This window comes from Callospermophilus lateralis, chromosome 17 (assembly GCF_048772815.1).
Source record: "Callospermophilus lateralis isolate mCalLat2 chromosome 17, mCalLat2.hap1, whole genome shotgun sequence".
NCBI lineage: Eukaryota > Metazoa > Chordata > Mammalia > Rodentia > Sciuridae > Callospermophilus > Callospermophilus lateralis.
In genome coordinates, this window is record NC_135321.1 from 30,188,279 (window position 1) to 30,210,607 (window position 22,329).

Consider the following 22,329-nt stretch of genomic DNA (forward strand, 5'->3'; position numbering starts at 1 on the left):
GTACTGGGGATGTGCAAGACCAGACACATGACCTCTCTTTGATGTCTCTGGCACGTGTCTTTGACCTTCAGGATGGCATCTCTGGTCCTCTTCTTGCTTACCTTGAGCTTGCCTGCTCTTTTCCTGACAGAGTTTTAAAATTCTACCTTAGGAAGAGGATTGATAAACCAATTCTAACTAAAGATTTTCAGCTTAACAGGGAACAAAACATGGATTTGATAAAACAATGGAATCAAATCCTAATGGTAGGAATGCAAATGTTGGCAAGCAATGTCAAAGGTAATGCTCTGTTATTTGTGATGCCACCATTTAAGCTATATACTTTTGTGTTTTACTAAAAACTAGTCCTAGGCACATAAATTAATATATGAACAGGAGCTTAGTTGACTCCCTGGTTTCTTTTTTCTTTTCTTTTTTGTGATACACATAATTGAACTCAGGCCTTTGCACATGCTCGATGAGCACTCTACCACTAAGCTACACCCCTAACTCCTTTTATTTTGAGACAGAGTCTTATTAAGTTTCTGAGGCTGGCTTCAAATTTGCCATCCTCCTGCTTTAATCTCCTGAGTATCTGGGATTATAGGTGTGCATTATAGTTTCCATCAAACCAAATATACTCAACTTATAGAGGAAATAAATAGAGCCAAATTACTGGAAAAGTGCTGGAATTTGGGGAGGGCCACACATGAGAACATGGAAAAAAAAGAATATACTTTGATGATGATGCATTGAATGCTAGAGGATCATTAGGACCTGGAGACTACAAAGGGGCATGGAGTCCAGCTGAATTGAGGCAATATGGAATTTTCCTTAACATTATAGAAGAAAAAAAAATCACAATTAAGGAAGGTTAAAAGCAGGGGTCACAGGTTCAATAGGCCATCAGTTTCTAGAGCTAGCAAGGTCAGTGTAAAACAGCCCCGATGACCCCAAACTCTGTCAGATACAGTGAGCTGGCTGAAGGGTGGAGCCTCATTTGCCTCCTGTTTTGTTAGTCATCCTAACTTAGCATGGTGGTCCTAAACACATAGGCATTAAGCACTGCTCAAAGAAAGTCTGAAGATTTTGATATCTTAGTCTGTTTGGGTGGCTATAACAGAATATTGTAGACTGGATAAATTATAAACAACAGAAACTTACTTCTCACACTTTTGGAGGCTGGGGAGTTCAAGACACCAGATTTAGTGTCTGGTGTTGGTCTACCTCCTGGATCATAGATGACCTATTATTATTATATTTCCCCAATCTATGATGGATTTTTCTGTGGCTTTTAATTTTTTTTATGGGTGCATTGTGATTATATGTAATAGTGAATACATTATTATATATTCATACATGTAAATAATATAACAATATAATTTAGTCAATTTCATTGTTTGGGTCCTTCTTTAAGGACACTTATTTTATTTATGAGGGACCAGTCTTTAAAATCTAATCATCTATCAAATGCCCCACCTCTGATTGCCCTATAGTGGGAATTAGATTTTAATATACAAATTGTGGAGAACACAAACATTCCAATTATAGCATTTTATCCTTGGATTCCCAAAATTCGTGCCTTTCTTGCATGCAAAATATATTTACTCCATTCCAATATCCCCAAATCTTAACTCAGTCCAGCGTCAACTCAAAAGTCTTAAGAACAAATACAAACAACAAATATTGTCTAAATCAGGTATGCACGATAGTCAAAGTGGGATTCATTCCAAGGCAAATTGTTCCTCATCTGTATATCCGTGAACTTAAGTGAATGCTTCTAAAATACAATGGTGTGACAGACATAGAACAGGCATTGTCATTTCCAAAGGAAGAAATAGGAAAGAAGTCAGAGCAACACATATAGAGCAATTTCATTACCCAGTGGGGCAAATAACATTGAACTCTAAAGCTCAAGAATAATCCTTTTGCTGTGCTCTCCTGGACCACTGAGGTGGGAGTCACATCGCTGTGGTTCTGGGAGGCCTTGTTTCTTGTGGTAGCTTTGTGCCTGAACCCTGCCCCTGCAGCAGCTCTCTGTGTGTCTCCGGTTCCACAGTGGTCCTGTGCCCATGTCACATGCCCAAGGCTTCCCAGAGCTAGAATCACAGATAAGTGGCTCTATATTTCCTCTGGGCATTGTCCTAAGGAGGTTCCTCTGTGGTGATCCTGGGCTTGCTGAGTTTTTTACACCCTAGTTTAATGATGGGAAGGTCAGTCTTCATTGTGCCTTAGTTGCCTTTGGGGTCATCCTTTCATTGTCTGGGACATCAGCTCCCAGTTTGTGTTTAGATGGCGGAGTGGGAGCGATCTTATTAAATGCTCTCTCATCAGAACTTTCATTTTCTCTCCTGACCAGCCTTTCTTATTTTTTTCAGTATGGATATGTAGACAATTTTCCAAATGTTCTGCCTCCTTTCTGGTGAACAATCACATGTTTAAATCATTTCTCTCTTCTGCCTTCTTTCTATAAATAGTCAAGAGGAACCAGGACACTCCTTCAACACTTCACTTAGCTATTTCCTCAGCCAATTTCCTCGGCTATTTCATAGCTTGGGAGTTCTACCTTCCACAAAATTTTTGGGCTCAAAGCAATTCGGTCAAATTCTTTGTCCCTTAATAACAAGGATGGTCTTTTATGTGTTGTCCAATCACATCAAAATAAACTTTACCATCCATACTGCTACCAATATTTCTGTGCAATATTATTTACTTAGATATTCTCTAAGTTGATTCAGTCTTCTCTACTGCTCTCTTCTTTCCTTTCAAAGCCAGGAATGTGTTCTCAGCAGCCCCTTGATAGCAACATCTTTTTCTAGTATGCATCTCAAAACTCTTCTAGCCTCCACCCCTTATCTGGTTCCAAAATTGCTTCTGCATTCTAGGGTTTTTGTTATAGCAGCTGCTCCACTTGTCAGTGCCAATTGTCTACCATAGTCTATTAGGGTTATAAGAGAACATCCTAGACTAGGTAGTTTAAAAACAACAGAATGCATTTTTTCCCCACTTTGGAGGCTGGGAAGTCAAAGTCAAGTTGCTGGCAGATTTGCTTTCTGGTTATGGCTTCTCTCCTGGTTCATAACTTCTTTCTGTTGTGTCCTCATAGGGCAGAAGGATGAGGAATTTCTCTTGGGCCTCTTTTACAAGGCCACTAACCCCATTAGTGAAGGCTTGTCCATCATGAACCGAATGTATTCCAAAGGCTCTACCTCTGAAGACACCCTGGGTATTAGGTATAATGTATAAATTTTAGAAGAAACAAATATTTGTATGGGAAATCCTTGCTATTATTATCAGTGAAAACCAAAGAAATAACCAGAAGATTCCTATGTAAAATGAAGTGGATTCAGGTCATCGATGAGAAATGGTCATTTGCAGACTCAAGGGCTTTTTGTACTGGACTTTTATTCCTTCTCTGCCCAGCTATTTTTCCTTTTTTCTTCAACTATGGATATTTCTTCCTTTGACTTTATTCTACCCTGTGTGGTTCTTTTGGGTCTGCCAAAGATAGTGTGTCAATATTCTGGTTACAAGTTAAGCATGTTGTCAGAACTTGTCAATCATAGTATCTGGTACATAACTGGATTAAGGTCCAAAACCAACCACAGCTCTTCCCTGGGATTTTATTTGGGTCAAAATACTATCTTTTTATCTTGAGCTGCAAGGCTGAAATGAAGGAATCCTGGGACTTCTGGTAGTCTTTCTATCTCCTTCCCTTGCTTGATGGAGAAAGACTGTATGAATTTGTAGAGAAAAAAAGCAGAGATGTGAGTTGGGCTGAGGGAGATGTAATAAAATGGGTCCATTTCTGACCCTCCTAGTCAAATGATCCAATATATTCCCTTTAATTCAAACTACATTGAGTGGGGTTTCCATCACTGGCAACCTGGAAGATTTTGATTAGTATGTTTCTCAGCCAGTCCAACTGAGTCTCCTAATATGGCCCATGCAATGCTGCTATGAATTCCATTTAGAGCAGTATGTCTTCTGATTCTAATAGAGATAACAGTGAGTATCTGTGCAAGAAAATAAAACTATAATTCTAATTTTTTCATCTTGACTCATTATCACTTCATGACCTGAAGCACAAGTATTAGCTTTTCCTGTAAGAGGTAGTATTTAGAACAGAATCAAATAATATTTGCAGCAGTTTACTACATTTTATAAGGAAACAGTGAATTAGTTTTTCACCAGCCTCTGGGATTTTTTTCTTAAATACTGTGATAACTGGTGAGGTCCTGGGCCTGCCAACATTCTTCTTTCATGTTTCTTCCTAACAAGGAGCAAAAATAGAATGGCGGAAAGATTTCTTGGAGTTTAAACCTAATAGCAATGAGATTAAAAGAAGGAAAAACAGGCATCAGCATGAACTTGAATGAAACGTATTGCTTTTGGGTTCTATAGACTTTTCCCCTTTTACACATATCCTTCCCACCACCCTAGTAGAAATGACAGGGAACTTAGTCTAATTTCCTTATTTTGTAGAAGAGGAGAGCCAAGAGGCTAATTAAATGACCTAAGCAATGTCACAAAGAAAGTTTATGAAGAACCAAGAATCCCAGTCTTCTTTTGATATACCAAATTGCATGTAAATACTTGTTATGAGATAAATTATGTTATTTAAAATGGTTATTTTCTCCAATTAATAAAGCTGAGCTAGCAGATGAAAAAAAGTGTTAGGTAACCTCTATACAAATATAAAAGTTAAAAAATGCTTTTGTAGTTTATCTCTATTTCAAAGCAATATTTCCCCCCCTATCCTCTGGGTTTGCCTTAGTTTCCCAACTTGGAGTCACTACTTTTGTTGTTTGCATCTGTTGGAAGAGCCTCATTGCCCCGAAGTCTGGTTCAACATACATCTCTTGCTAGGATGAACACAATTAGTAAATGATAAGCTGGGGTTACAAAGTAGGTCTGTCTAAGCTCCAATGATATATTATTTCTCTTTCTTGTGTCTTCCCATGTGCTTTCAGGCAATAATGCAGCTGCAAGATAAATGACCACTAATCTGGAGGAAAGTCCCTTGAAGCAAATCTCAGGGCTCTATGCAGGACCTTGTCCAGCTACTTATTGAAGACCTGTGTGAGGACAGTGAGAATGCTGATCAAATTTGTAAGTGGCACAAGGCTAGGCTGAATATTTAATATGTCAGGGGTCAAAATCAAGGCTCAAAGAGGTCTTTAGATGCTGAAGTAATGGCCTAAATCCAATAAGACAAAACTTACAGAGAATAATGTGAGGTCTTGCACTTCAGCCAGAAAACTCAATTGGGGGAGACATAGTTTAACAGCAGATTTGTAAAAAAAAAATCTCAAGGGGGGTCTTAGCTGACTATAAACTTGATATGAATCCATGGTAACAGGATTGTTCAAAAAAGAGAAGTCAGTCTTGGGTTGCATTCATGATGTTTAGCATCCAGGATGAGAGTAGTAATCAATTTCACTCTTTGTGCTTGCTGTACAATACCTGGAGTTTTCATTCTGCTTTGGGTCCAATACTTTAGCAGGGACAGAGACATATGAGGGCATGGCCATCATAGGACAAGAACACTTGGAACCATTCATTCATTCATTTACTTATTTATTTAGCAGATCGTTACTTATTCATTTGGTATATCTTTTCTCAGTGCACATCACATTCCCAGAACTTCCCTTGGCACTAGGAATTAGTGAATAAGGAAGACAATCTTTGAAGGAGTTCAGGGAATAAACTTGGTAAATATATAGTATTTCCCCAAATTTGAAGGTTCTAGCTTCTTTTTAGATTCTCTCTCTCTCTCTCTCTCTCTCTCTCTCTCTCTCTCACACACACACACACACACACACACACACACACACTTATGTTAAAATAGTGTATTGTCTGGGATATAAATTTATGTTGATTAAAAGTATTCATGGATGGATTGTTTGCTTTCCAACTGGAGCACAGAAGCATATGTTGATTGATCTCTCATAGGCCATAGAAGGAAATCAAATACAGCAAAATCTTGTGATAATGAGCCCCTGGTGATTTTCAAGTAATGTATTTGACAATTGGCTCCTCTGTCCATTTTTTTTCCTAAAAAGGGTAAATTTTATTTTATTATTTTTATTTATTTACTTTTTGTGGTGCTGGGGATTAAACCTAGGGCCTTATTCTTATGCGGCAAGCACTCTACCAAATGAGCTATATCCCCAGTTCCAAATTTTATCTTTTAAGGGTGGAGGAATGGAGGAGCCCACTGGAATAGAACAGGGGAGTGAAGTTAAACAGGGAAATAATAGACAACTCCATAAGGGGAAGTAGGTTTATATTTCTCAGGTCCACTATCTCCTACCAGGTTTGTGGAAATGGTGTTATATAATTAAATTATTCTTAGAATTGCTTTAGTTATCTAAGAAGTCCCAGCCAGCCCCATCAGTTTTAATCTGGAATATATTACCACAATCATGGTACTAAACCATAAATAGAATCTGGATAGATCCAGATTGTAATATCAAATGATATGCCACACTTATTTCATTAATTTCACAATCATGCACCTAGTAACATTATGCGATAGAAAATTTTGAAATATTTTCAAATTATGATGGGATTTTACTGTACATAAAGGGTTGCAGGACTACATTACCACTAAAATTCTATCCAGTTCTATGTTTATCTAACTATGATTTTCCTAATTCTAGAGTGATCTACTCATCTATCATGGGTAACTTTAAGTGTTATGCTGTAATGTCTGGTCTGTCTCTTCCAGTCAGAAATAATTTTTCTTTCTCTGTATTTTGATGGATTTTTTAAATATTTATTCTCAAACAGTTATTAAATTACATTACAATTCCCCAGCCCAAATACATTCATCAGTAAATATTTGTCAAGCACCTGCTCTTGCACAAGGAGAAGGAATTGAAGTTGATCTTAAGGGACTTTCAGGACAACTGGCAGATCAGACCAACATGGACCTTCACACAACTCCTCTGGGAGGACTCCTAAGGGTTGTTGAATGATGAGCACTGAGAGGCACATTCTTCAGAGACAGGAGAGGTTTGTGGGGACCGAGGAGAGAAGAAGATTTCAGGGGAAACTTGGACATTTCACTGCTCAGATTATTCTGTTGGGGGACTCCTGGGTTCATCACAGCAAGACTTGATCCCAGGACCTATTTTCCCCCAGATGAATAGTGGGCCAATCTGATGAGAACACACACAGACACAAACCCACGCACACACACACTTCAGGCTATGGGTTCAGGTTTTCAAGATTTATGCCAGTAAGTCAGCAAATATTCAAATATTATATTTTAGCAACTATAGCTCCATCAAAAAACAAACTCGCTGATGATGCAAAAGTATTATTTTCTTGACAGAGAAGTGTCAGAAAATCATTGTCAACATAACTGCTTTTAGACACAGAAATTTGAAACAGGACCATTTCTCCAAACACTGTTTGCTTTTTTTTTTTTTTTTTTTTTTTTTTTTTTATCCAAGGCTTTGGCTTTACCTTTTTATGTTAACTTATTAACTGTGTGCCTCTAAGCCAGCTTTTTTATCTTTCTGAATCTCAGAGTTGTCGTATGTAGAAATCTCTCGCTTTCAGGAGTATTGAGATGATCAAATATAGTGCTTAATATCAGATTAATGCTCACTGTGAAATTATAGTGCAAATGTTCTTTTAGAGGTATTTTCTTTGCCAGGTAATTGCTGCCTCAGTTTCCCATTTTCTCAGTGCTTATTTTCTTAGTTTCTGTCTGTCATTGACTTTGCTTGGTGGTTTAATTGCTGTTTTCCAAGATCAATTGCTGTGGGCAAATCTCTCCAAATACCTCATGTTTTTTCCATCAATAAATAAGGGATTAAAATTATTTTTATTGAGTGTGAAGCAGTGTATTGGTCTTTGGGAGGATTGCAGATGATCTGAAGAAGACAGGGTCCATGCCCTCCAGAAATCAATAGTCTCATGGGTGTATTAACCAAGACACAAATTTTCTATACATAGTACATATGTATTTCATCATCTAGAATTTATCCTAGCAAGTCACAAAATGATTGTGGGAGCCCCTAGCTCTTCTTTTTAGAATCACAGAGTTAGAATCATTTCCAAAATACCCTGATTCTTCTCAAGAAAAGCTCTAGTTCTGCTATCTATGAATTCATAGCAAGCATATTAAATGCTATTTTAAAAATTTCTAGCTGATACCATAGCTTGTGAGATTTTGTTATGTATTATGCTTTACTCTACTGCTTACTTCACATGCATTACAATTATTACATCTAATAATTGTACTCATCCCCTTTTACTACATCCTTATAATCACTTTCAGAGGGATGAGACTCTGATAGCCCCCAATTTCCAGCTGATCACGTAGAGGATGTTTGTATGTGTGTTTTTGTACATGTGCACACACATACCAAGGATTGAACTCAGGGGTGCTTAACCACTGAGCTATATCCCCAGCCCTATTTATTTTTTATTTTGAGACAAGTCCTCATTATATTGCTGAGGCTGGCTTTGAACTTGTAATCCTCCTGCTTCAGACTCCTCAGTCATGGGATTAAAGGTATGTGCCACCACACTGACTACACTGCAGCTTTTTGGGAGGTATTTTTGTCTTAGGGCACACTTAGAATAAGTAAAAATGTTGGGATTCTGATGCAGGTATTCTGATTGTAGAATTTATCTGTATGACATCTATGCTAAACTGCTTCAATAGCAGCTTTTATTTTAAGGTTGCTTCTTATAAATTTCAGATGTCTTTCCAATACCTTTCCCAATTCCAAAATTCTGCAATGTCATAAATTCTCTCCCCTACCATTGCAAACCTTTTGTGAAAAAAAAGAATTGCAGTGAAATGGAAGCACCTTGGTTTAAGAATTGGAAGCCCTCCAAATTTGGCTTCACCAATAAATGGATAAATGTGGGCATCTCACTTCCCTATTTTTGTCTGTCTGAAAACCAGACAGAAATGCTGTCACATGTGTAACTTATGCAAGGCTAAAGCTTACACATGAAATTTAAGGGTAAAAGGGGTGAGTACAATTATTAGATATAATAATAAAAAATTTAATTGATTTCAACCATGCCTGCCAGTCTTGCACATCCTTTGAATCTTTATAATTTGAGACAGAGGAATTATCTCCAGTTTTGAAAATCTTAGATATCTATTCTGGATCTTCCAGAACAGCACAAAGAATTTTGGAAGCAGATATACTAAGGGAAAGACGCTCTCTTTTTATTTTCTCATTTTTGGTCATAAAAAAATCCTTTTCTTTTTGAAATTTGATTCAGAGAGAAGTGAATAAGTTCTAAGACACTGAAGGGTCAGATTTGTGCAGCAGGGAAGGATGAGATCATCTCAGTTAACTTATAAGTGAGGGCTGCACTAGCACTCAGCTAACTTGATGCACCTATTAGCATGCAATCTTACATTTTTCCACCTACAGAATCATCTGAGGTGGTACATTGTGCCTGAGAATAAATTGATGTGAGTGAAAATTACAAAGTGGGAAGTTATTTGTATTAGTTCAAGTGTAATATCAATTATTATATTGTAATTATATTATATCATTATACTATAATGATATCCAATCATTATACCAATATATTATAATATTTAAGTTTCCCTGTCAACTCTGAAGACTAGGATGGAGTAGAATGTTAGCAAAAATTTTAAGAGTAAGTTGAAGCTTGAGTTAATGCCCAAACCACACAGGCAACCATCTATCAAGAGGCAGAAGAGACCTGATGAATTTGAGTGGGAAAACTGCAGGACTGACAAAGGGGAACAGCTCCACTCTATGTTACTTTTAGATGGGGGACACAGATTAACCCAATACTCCATTTTTCTTGTAATTACTTCTAGTAGTTCACTTAATTGAGAGGATGGTAATGTAGAACAAACCTCCTGAAGATGGAGTAGATTTCACCTCAAAATTCAAGAGGGGCACCCTGCTGTTTGATCAATTGCACAAGAGCTCAGTGACCTTTCCTGGTACCCACCAGGGAGAACATGCTTACCCTTCAGCTATTAATAGAGGGGAGCTAAGAGATGGAGAAGAGGCTGTGTACCATCACTCTATCTTCTCCTTCTTGAAGTCTCTTTGTTTATCTCTTTAATATTTAACTGTGTGTGTGTGTGTGTGTGTGTGTGTGTGTGTGTGTGTAGAGCAAGCCTTCATAAAGTGCAGGTACATTGTTTAGAGCCTTGAAGTTTATACCCAAGATAAAGGACATCCTATCAGTCCTATGTTGTAGACAGATTGAAGAGGTGGCTTGGAAAGCTAAGATGGTGGTCCGGGATCAGAAAATTTTTCTTAGAGTACACAATGCTTGAGTAGGGTCTAGAAACATGAGTTATTTAAGATAACATAACAATGGTATCTTAAACGTAGCTACGGTGAGCATGTTTTCATCATGGAAATCAGCAAAAACTACATATCAGGTCTTGATTTATTATTTTGTCAATTGTCTAGATTCCAAAAATATTAGTGAAGATAATGATAATGTAAATGAAGCCTAAAAGTGTATTGTCTCTATAGCCATTACATCACAAATGCAACAAATTTGAGAAAATATTTTCCTAGTATTCAAAAACTACCATCTGATTGAGCCCCAAAATCTCATACCAACTATTCTATGGTTTTACTTCCATCTTACTGTTTAACATTTAATTTTTCTCTTGAGAACCAGTTATTAAACATGTGCCAGCATGTCACGACTCTTAGGTTGTCATTCACTAAGAAAGACACTCACTATAGAAGGGCACAAAGCTCAGGAGTGGAGTGGGGACTATTGCTGCATTGGTCGTGTACACAATGGCAGTAGACAGCAGCAATATGATACTTGAACATGAGAGGACAAGTTTCATTAGGGAGGTAAAAAATTGCTATGGAAATCAATGATAAAGACAATCACAACTAACAAGTGGGGAAAAGTTTATGGATTAGGAAGCATTTTCCTTGAATGACACAGAAAAGAGGGTCCTTTCCATAGGTGGAGATGATAGGAAAAAAACATTTCAGGTCAAGAGGACAGTGGAAACAAAGATATTTGGGAGACTATGGGGTAACTTCAGGACATGAGAGTCAAATGGGTCTAAAAATTATGGCATATATAAGAGATAAGTTGTAGAAGATTTTCTTGGATAAATTAAGATTATATCAGGGAGGCCATTGATAGTGGAGGACCTATTGAAGAAATATGCAATGAGATAAATGACAAGTTTTTTTTTAATGCTATGAAAAATGAATAGTTTCAGGGAATCTTGAATAGATTTCTAAATTTACAATTTTAGAGCTGGAAGGAGCATTACTCATTTAGTCCTGCTCCCTAATTTTTATATGAAAAACAAAAATGTAGTCAGATTTTTTTTTTTTAAAGGCGATTCAAATTTAGAACCTCATTCCTCTAGATGATCATACCAGTTTTCTTTTTCAACTGTGGCTACTGAGTTTCTCAACTCAGTATTTTTTTTTTTGAATTTATGTTATTTGTTTTCATGGGATGTTGGCAACTTAATTGGCATCCAGCACAGTGCCTGGCACATAGTAGGAGCTCAATAAATATGATAGTTTTAAAAATGCATAAACATTAATGAGTGGTGACATACTATATATATATATACTGGAAGGACTGGGGAGCCAAAAAACACATGCTCAGAGAAGTGACAAAAAATCCAGAGCTCGTCTTTTGAGCCTAATAATCCATTATAAGTAAAAGAAACACCAGGAAAAAAAATCACCCTAGGCACAAATGACCCTGCTAGAATCAAGAATGAATATTTGGAAACTAGGAAAAAGTCATATAGTTAAAAAAAATTATCTGGTTTGGTAAAAATTTACTCTTTGCTGGATAACATTGCTACATTGGGCAAACTTATGAGACCAAGGAACGTTTAAATAAGCTTTGATGGGTAGGAGTTTGTGCTCAGACCTGTCATATAGCATGTCTTGATTCTTTGCAAATTAGCCCAGTGCACATAAGACTCAAACGTCCAGAGCCTGGCTCAAGGGTCAAGTACAGACCCTTTCATGAATTGAGTTCGGGGTAAATGTAGAAATGGGAATTAGTGAAATGCTCTACAAATGGTTTTCCAAGTGGAGATTTGAATTCACCTGTAGATTACTAGGAATGATTTGGTACATTTATTTGATTTGGAATAGGAGTTAGAAATAAGACCTCACAGTGGTGATTATTTTTTAGGTATCAATGGAATTTTCTAGGTTGTTGAGACTGGAGTACTGATAAAGGGGCACAGCTCTTTTTGAGGAATTTTTCCGACTTATAATTCTGGATATATAGGTTAGTAAGTTTTCAATATGTCTTCATTACATTTCACTGAATGTACTAATTCTTCACCTTATTAAAGCTAGCATTCCATGTTGGTCCTTTCATTATTCTTTTACATCTTAGAGTATTTAATTACAGTATGCTAGAAGTTGTGTTTGCTGCTAGAAAATCAAATGGTAATACTATTTTTGTTAAGGGACTGGTCTAAACTTAATTTCTTTTTCCAAGTTGAGAGTTGGGTAGTACAAGTCAGGGCTATGAAATCAGATGTGGGAGTCAAATTTCATCTCAGCCATATAGCCTTGGGAGTGTCATTTTACCTATTCCTAGTGGCCTTTTACTTTTCTGCCAATACCACATCTGCCACCTGTGCCTGCTGCCTGACGTGCTCTTCCCCACCCACAGTCACCTGGATGACATTGAGTTACCAAAGACACTGCACCTCCATGCTCTCCACACAATCTTCTCGTTCCCCCCACCTCCACATACATACATGGTCTCAGTCCTCCAAAATAACCCATTTCCACTTGTTTTCATGGCTTCTCTGTATCTAGTTATTTCTTTATCTTCCCTGAACTTTCATAGAGCAGTATTTGAAATTCTGTTATGACACTTAAATGTTCCTGAATATAATTGCCTCTGTTTGTGTGTTAATGGATCTACAGATTAAAGAGAGAGCTCAAATTTGATCCACCTTCCCTTGCTCTCTTCATGGGGCTTGAGTTATGTTAATTAATTAATATTTCTTAGGATAATATGAATATTCTTTGACTTTAAATGTGGTTGCTTCTTGATGAACCCTTAGTTAAGTAGAAAATATTATGTGAAAAAGCATTTCATGTATCTAACTGACAGAACATCGGAGCTCGGTAACATCACACACTGGAGAGAGGGTTGGTTGTTTACTCTCAAGATTGCTCCACTGACTTGGGGCTGTAGCTCATTGCCATTGCCCAGCATTTCAAGAGAGTACCCAGCCTATTGCTAGCCAGGGAAAAGATCAAAATTCCAAATTTGAAGCATGGTTTCTAGTGGATGCATACTGCTTTGGGACCACCATAGAGTCAAAAAATTCCAAGTAGAACAATAGTCAGGGCCTGTTTGTATCGTATTCCCCTGTTTATCTTTTATCCCTGTTCCACTTGCTTACATTTTGAACTTAACTAGCCTTAAATCTCAAAATACAGGACAAATACTAACAGAGCAGTCATCTGTACTGAGCACTTAGCATGTACCATCAGACACGAAGTTTTCCTTCTATTTCTCATTTAATCCTTATGACAATCTTGTGGCGTAGGTGCTGTTATTATCTTCATTTTATCCTTGAAATTACTGATCTGAGTAATAAGAATCCAAGTCTCTTTCTGTTTCTGCCACCTTTAGCATTTTTTGATAATAAAACCAGCATTTTTTTCACTTTCTCCCACTCCCATTTCTGTTCTTTATAATTACATAGCATATATGATCTATTTCTCCAGTTGATTCTCTAGTCAATAGTTCTCATTCAAATGCTTGATGAAATGTCTTGCTCTTTTGTTTTTGTTTTCATTTATATTCCTAAGTCTAGCAATTAGTATCATGCATTCTCTGATTATCAGTCAATCAATAGGTGAGTATTTATTGGATTGGTACACACCATTTGCCTTTGGTTTCAGTTGGAGATATCTTGGGTTTTGCTCTAGTCTCTATTCTTTGTTTGGGGTAAGAAGTTATTTTGAATCTCTAAGTGGTCATCATAGGGAGTTGAAATGGGAGTACCCAGAGGAACAGAACTTATGGAATGTGTATGAATGTGTGTGTAAACTCATTTACATAAAAGGAGATCTCATATAAACTTATAAAAATAAATATGTATACCATATTTGTATATGTATATACGCACACATACATATGGGGTGGTGAGAATGAGGGTAAAAGCAAGAAAGAGGGAAAGAGAGAGACAGAGAGAGAGGAGAGATTTAATATAAGGAATAGTTCTCACAATTTTGCAGTTACTGCTTCCAAAATTAGTAGGGCAAGGAGACCCAGGAGTGCTGATATTCCAGTTGGAGTCCAAAGACTGTGTGGTTCTGAGCCATAAAAAGCCTATGTTACAGATGAAATCTGGAGAATTCTCTTTCTTGAGACAGAGGCTTGAGGAGACTGTTTTTGTTTGTTCTATTCAGCTATTTAACTGTTTGGAGGAGGCCCATTCACATTATGGGGGGTAATTTACTTTACTCAAAGTCTACATATTTAAGTGTAAACTGTATCCCAAAACATCCTCACAGAAACACCAAGAATATGTTTGACCAAATATATTGGTACTCAAGAGCCCAGCTAAATTGACATATGAAATTAAGCATCACAGAAGTGTTCATAGCAGTTTGAGTTGGAATTTGTGGAATGCTTGGAGCTCCTGGAAGAAAGAGATGAGGGAGATTGGTCCAGTAGGCATGGGGTAGGGGGGCAGGAAGCTGACTGTGGTATTTGTTGTGGCCCTCATCTCTCTGGGAGGAACTGGAGTGGAAAGTACAAAGTACCAAAGGCAGACTTAACTCAAGTTCAATCCCAGCTGATTGTCAATACAACAATGAGATCATTTAATAGCAGCTAAAAATGACATCATTTCTTAGTGTACTTGTTTATTGTCTGTCTCTCCCACTGTGCATATTCAATTTTGTTTGCATGAATATCACAATTTTCTAGTGACTGGCGTGCAGTGCTATTCAATAACTTTCTGTTATTGTGAAGGACAGGAGCTTCGATAGGAAGCAAGGGCTTTTTAATGCTGGCAGTTTGCAGTGTCTGGCTTAGAATTGTGGTTTAGAGAGGACTATCCAGGTGGGAACGGTGAGACTAGACAAGGGAGCCAGTCCTGGGAGAAAGGGTGAGGCTGAGAGGGGAGAAGAGGTGCTCAGACTCCAGTTGACCAACAAGGCTTCGTGGCAAGAGTAGAAGCAAAACAAACAAACAAACAAAGAAACAGGCCAGAAGGAATTGGCTGCATGCAGTGAAGGTTAACTGGGAAAAACTGTAACAAGATAATCAGACTGAGTACAGCTGATTCCTCAATAGGACCCTGAACCTAAAGAGCAGTCTATGACCTGACTCCCATCTTTAGTTTCCAATATGCTTTTAGGCAGTTTGGCACCTCCACCCGGGTTGCCCTATTAATGTACCAGTGCTGGAACAGGCAGACAACCTGCAACAGACAAGTGGCATGGTTAAAGAGACTTTGGGGATGAGTGTCTTGAGTTTCACCACTTTATCTTATCCATTATGTCTATATGAGTACATGCTTATCTATACTCAGAATACAGATGTAATTTTACTCCATGGCCTGTTATGAACCTGGTATGGAACTCTGCATGGGGAGCATGCTACATAAATAATTTTGAATAGATGGTGTGAATGACTGGAAATGTTGTTTGAATCCCTTTGGGTGGTTCTGTGAGAAACATCTTTAGAGAGATATTTTTAAGGCTCAATCCCCTTTTCCCCTTTTGGGCAGTGCTTGAAGGTGATCTTTGGAGGCATTTGCTTCCTAGGGGCCATTCATGTTGATCTTTGGAATTTGATCAGTTAGCTATAACAAATAATTGAGAACCACCATTGATGGTGTTATAGAGGGTTGAAGGTCCACAGAAGTCTCAGTGCTGAGGATCAGGTTAAGGAGACCTTATCCTTAAGTTCTAAGTCAATGCTCACTCTTCCAGGGCTACTCGCCCCTTGCCTTCCTACTTTCTTTGATCCCTGAGGGTAGTATAAAAGAACAAGGGCCATGAGCTGAAGATTTATAATGGCCCTTGCCTCCTGCATCCCTGTGACAGTCCCTCTAGTCCTTCACTTTCTGCTTTCACTCCATGTCCTAGGAAATCATATTACCTCCATGATCACTAAAAATCTCTTTTGTCACTGCCACCGCAGAAACTGTCTTTATACCAGTGTTGCTCTTATTAAGTGACCATTAGTATTTATCTGTATTTATTTGTATTAGTAACATGCCATGGGTATTTTAAAATTGTTCATGAAACTTTTGTTTTTTGAAATATTTTTGACTAACAGAGAATTGCAAATATAGTATAGTACAAATTGCTGTCATATACCCTTCACATGGCTTTTCCAAATGTTAAATTTTGCAGAACCATAGTACAATTAGCAAAACTCAGAGTTAACATCCTATTAATTTATAATGCTATTGTTTTTAAATTAGGCTTCCCACAGGGTGGCTGAATTTTCAGATCTCTCAGCATATTCTGTCCATAAATTGAAGATGTCCCCTCAGGGTCCCTTCCAATATGTGGTCTTATGCCCCTCCCATGAGCTTGGCTCCAGAGAAAAGACTACACACTCTAGCATGGTTGTGATACTTTGACTGAAAAAAAACAACCGTAGCTCAGGCATTACAATTGTTTATTTGTTCCTCACCCAATTTTTGTGAGACATTAGATGTAGAAGAAAATAATAGCTTAGGGTTAAAAATAAACCTCGGTAGTTACTCCTGAATCATTTCAGGCACTTGAGAAATGACTCACTATGATAATGTAGGAAAAAAAATAAGCTAGAATAATAAATTGGTACTTTTGTTTCACAGTCTCCAGGATTCTGTTGTTGTACATCAGGTACTGTCAGCTGAATGGAGCCAGAGAGTCAAGACCAAGGGCAAAGATCATGTTTCTTTCCTATATTTATAAATGTGTATTGTGTGTTTTATGTGCCAGAGGCTATGTGATGCTAATGGTGCAATAGTGAGCAAAAGAGCAAAAGAGGCGTGGTTTGGGGTCCTTATGGAGCTCATTAGAGTAAGCAGCAAGAAAAAGCATTTGCCATGTGTACCTATGAAGCAGGTACTATTAGTGTATTAATCATCCTTTTAAAAAATTTCAGTACTGGGGATTGAACTTTGGGCCTTGTACTTGCTATGCAAGTGCTCTACCACTGAGTTACCTCTCCAGGGCTTTGGTCATCTCCTTTTATGAAAGGAAACAGAGTAAGTGGGTAAGGAATGAGAGGGCAGCAGCAGAATTGAGATTTTTTACTTTTTATTCTTGGTACCAGGTATTGAACCCAGGGGCACTTAGCCATTGAGCCACATCCCTAGCCCTTTTAACTTTTTTAACTTTTTAATTTTGAGACAGGGTTTTGCTAAGGGCCTCACCAAGTTGCTGAGACTGGCTTTGAACCTGAGATCCTCCTGCTTCAGCCTCCAAAGTCTCTGGGATTATAGTCCTCAGAGTTGGGAGTTTTGAATTTGCAAGTTTGGCTCCAGGATTTGTGCTATTAACCCTTTTATTGAACTGCCTCTGGTGTAAATTTGTTTTGAATAAAAAATACAATATGAAACAAGATCACACAACTAACCTACTTCGTTTTTTTAATGTTGATATAATTTCATTTATTAAGGCAGTATGTTAATTATTTGGTTGATTCAAAGAGGATATGTACTTGCAGGGAACAAGGAGCTGGAATCAAGGATTTCATGTTGAATTTGTTCTGTGTCTGTTCTGTGTTACTCATTAGCACATTAGAGTCTGATAAAGTATTGCAAATTTACGTATCCCACCTGGTCTTTTATTCACTCACCAAACTAATTGAACAACTGTTAGGTTATATCTGAAATTTGTATGTTGAAGATACAATGTTTAAAAAACAGTTTTGATTGCTGTCATCAGGCAACATACATCTAATAGCCTCCAATTTACAGCTGGTTTACTTGGAGTTCAGAATTGACCCTTCACAAGGCTGACATGGGGATACTTTTTTGGACCTCCAGTTTAGGGCTCTCCAATTAAGCTCTGACTATACACTATACCACAGTCTAGTCCTCACAAAAAACTTTTACCCATATTCATCAGGTGAATTACTTGTCTCTAAATCTCATATCCACAATATGTAGTTTTGAGAATCACCTGAATGCTTTAAGAAAATGCATAAGTCCCATGCAGGTTGTGATTCTGTACTAACCTACTTCATTTTAAATTGATTATTATTGTTGTTGTTACTATTTTGGTGCTGAGGATTGAACCCAGAGATCCACACATGCTAAGCACTCATTGTATCTCTGGGTTAAGCTACCTTAGATGAAAAAGTTAGGTTTCAGATAAAATGACCTCTTCATACCCTAGGGCTGAGATGGTGTAAAATAGGAAAGTGGATATTTGGGGGTGAGTGCTGGGGAATAAGAGAGAAAGGAAAGATCCTTGTGAGCAAAGAAGAGTATGCACAAAGGTCTTGAATAAAGAACAAATGAGATATGTTTGGAGAACCAAAGTTCCTATGTGCTGAATCAGAGGAGAGTATGCTGGAGAATGCTGCCATGCAGAGTTTTGTAAGTCATGATCAAGATTCGTAGACTTTATTATCCTGAGGACAATCAGCAGCTATCTAAGGCAAAGATTCTTAAACTTTCTTGGATTATAGCACCTTTAGGTCAAGAGATATACCTAAAAGCTCCTTTTACTTATTAGTAGTTAGATTCAAATAGCTTATGTGATCTAATAGCTTAGGGTTTTTTTTTTAAAGAGAGAAAATATATTTTAGTTTTATTGTTAAATAGTTCAATAATTCATTAATTATATATGTTTGCCTATTGGGCACTACAGAGTTTCTCAAGCCTTAGAATCAGGTTGGACACTTCCACCCTTGTTTCCTATTCCACAAGGATTACCTGTCATATTGGCTTTCTCGTTACAGCAATCATAGGAAACCCAGCTTCATAAATTTATGACATCACTGGAAACATGGTGTAATCTAATGCTGCTTTCCTTGAAAGTTGAAAACAGATCAAGAACTCTCATGAGTTTGAAAGGAGACACAGGGCACCTTAGTATACATTTTGAAAATTGTGACTTTTAAGAGTTTTCAGTGGGAGATTCATATGAACAGACTGTGTTTTAAAGAAACCACTCTGGTCTTTGGGTTGAATAAAAGCAAAAATGAAACTAGGGGTGATGAGTCCAGAAGCTCTTGCTAGGACTCAGCAAGGTAAAATCATGGTGACATAGTCTTCCTAGGGTAGTGCTAATGAAGATGGCCGATAGGTGAAGTTCAGAAACATTTAAACACAAGGTTTGGAGGTATAACAAAATGCAGGACAAATGCAGAATTTGGACACAGATGATTCATTTTGCATGTATTATTTTTGAAATATATATATTGATAATGAGTTCTGTCTGACCCAGGTGTAAATATTCATTCTTTTGTTCCTTTATATTGCAAATAATTTTTCTAATCCTTTGTGGTGAAAATTATCTGTAACTCTTATTTCCCCAGACCTCTGCCCCAGGATAAATTGAGATTCATGTGATACACAGAGAAATCTCTGGGTTGTGTCCAGTTACATGGTTGTAGCAACTTTGATACCCTGAACTAGAGAAATGGCTCCCTTTTCTTCATGTCTTTTATCCCAGAGTCACAAACAACTCAGTTAAGATTGTGAAACAGGATAAAGAGTCTTAGGGGCTACATAGCTCTATCACCACCTGGCCTCATGAATCTCAGATGGGTACCTGAACATCAACCTCTGTTAGTATTGTCTTTTGCCTCCTTGTTGAGCTGGAGCTCTTGCTAAAATATCCTTCCCTCTGTTTGTGGGGATGCAGACGTCCATCTGTTCCATGGACAGTTGCCACTTTGTCTCTGAGTGCAGAAATTCTTTCAGCCAGCAGTGGTCAACTTGGACTTTAATACCAGTTCTTTGGATCCCTGAGAGTTGTTTTTGGTCCTCTGGGTGATTGCTTCCTCCATCAGGTCTCCTAAGAAACAATGAGGTCATTACTGAGAGCTCTGTGCTATGTCCTTGTAACAAAGAGAAATGCCACTTCAGAAATTCTGACCATGACCCAGGCCACTGGCAGGACCATGATCCATGAAATTGTCCTACTTCAAGGACAAGTGACTGCCTTCCTAGGATTCATATCTATGCATGAGGAAATGGATATCTTGCCTTGTTCGTGAAAATGTACTAGGTCTGAGGTATGGTGTCCTAATTGTAAATCCCCAAGTCCTCTTCATGGCTGTATCCAGAAGGTCTGAGAGTCTGTCTCAGGTTTTTATGAGCCCCATGATAAGATGGCAATGACATGTTGAACTGGTGAACATAAAATCCCTTAAATCATTCATATACTCTTCCTGAAAATTTAAGGAAAGTATGAGTTCACTTCACCTATCTTAGAAGTGAGATCACCCAAGCCTATGTTAAATGCATTCCCCAGAATATCTATTTCTCTGCTTATTCGTGTGAAGGGTCTTATTTTCTTTGGAGATTCAGGGCTAGGAGTTGGAACGTCACAAACTCAACTGTCTTTAGAGGAGTGAAACATTTAGAGTTTACTACTGTCTACCTCAAGGGCCAAATAACTAAAAATGGTACAGGTTCCTGGCATTTACCCCAAACCCACAGTGCTAATGTAAACTGGACCTATACAATTAACGTGGGTGTATGTCGTGTGAGGAAGTTGTGGGACAGACACTGTATTCAAAACCAGTGTAGGAACAACAGTCTAATTGTATGTTGGGTTTTGCAAATGTCCACTTCTGGTCAGACACAGCCCCGTTGAGAGACTCTTGGCTTTGAAATCTAAGGAATCTGAAATGGTATTTGCAGAATGGAAGCAACCAACGAATCAGCATTTGTGAGGTGCTGGCAAGATGACTTCAAGCTGTAAAGCCGGGCCTTGACAGACGGATTTAGCACCATTAGCAGTGGCTTGTTGAAAAACAAAAATGACTTCAAAACTCTTCCCTCTCAACCAGAATGTTACATTCATCCCTTCGTTAAAACATCCGTTATTTGCTGACTTGTTTTCTGTTGCCCCCACCCCCCACCCCCCAGCCTCTCACTCTTTTGTGTCGGAGCTAATGTTCCCAGCGTCTACACTGTGTAGGCCCTGATTATTTGTGAGACAGAGTGAGTTAATGCAGATTTGCAAGCTGTTCCCATTTGTTAAATGTCAGAAAAACACATGCAAGTCACTGGCTTTAGCACTTAGCTGCCAGCTGGCTCTTCTGGAGGCAGGGGACAAATGACAGTCTATCACACAGCATGCTTTCAAAGAAAGAGGGGACCTATTCCAGAACCGCAGCATCAGAGCCGCTTTTAACAACATAAGCAAAATAAGAAGCCAACATCAGTTTTTTTCCTCCCTTATTTCTCCCCCTGTTGTTGAATGAATGGCAGCACAACATTTGGGAGCTTTTTAAAGCCTTGGGAATATCGATTCCACTGCCCACCATCTGAGAGAGAGATGGGATAATGGGAGCTTGCCGGAGAGCTGCACATTCTCTGGCGAGCCGTGATGGAGACACCCTTCGAGCCTTGGGGGAGAGGGTGCGCCCCTCCCCACCCTGTCCTTCAGGTGGCTTTAGCTCCTACCTTCCCACTGCCAACCTCTCTGCAGGTATCTGGATGAAAGTTGAATTCTGCCCTCCCACCCCCATTTGCAATTCTATCTGAGTCCTAGATTCTACTATTTAGAGCCTTTCACCCCACCTCCCTAAGACGATTTAAAAAATAATGAGTAAGAAATCATGTAAATAATGTACAAAAAATTTCCTTAATTCATCCAGCAGTTATTTACTGAATATCTAGTATATATTGGGTACTGTTGGGGCCAAAAAGAAATAGAACATATGGATTGTTTTCAAAGGCAAGATCTAAGAGGATCATTGGTGATTTTTTTTTTTTTTTTTAAAGAAATCAATCCTACCTGAAAGTACAAATAGGTGCAAATGGTGACAGGAGGAGAATAAAGGCATGATTCTCTGGTATGGGAGGAAAACTTCACGAAATGAGTGGATAGTGAGTGGACGAGGCTTGAAAGGACAGGAAAGATTTCAATAGCCAGAAAGAAACAAGATGGGCATATGATGTGGGGTGATTCCATTGAAGGACCTGAATCTGGGGAGGTGGGAGAAGGTTCTAACTGTGAAGACCAGTCTATTTAGAGCAGAAAGTTAGTTACAACACAGTGGGAGAAAATGAAAACTAGGTTGAGGTCAGGGTCAGGAAAGTGACCTTTTAATGGAGTTTGAATCAAAGAGTGCCATTTCAGAATGGTGTTTCAGATGATTTTTATACACTTAGCCATGTGTGATCCAAGTCATTGC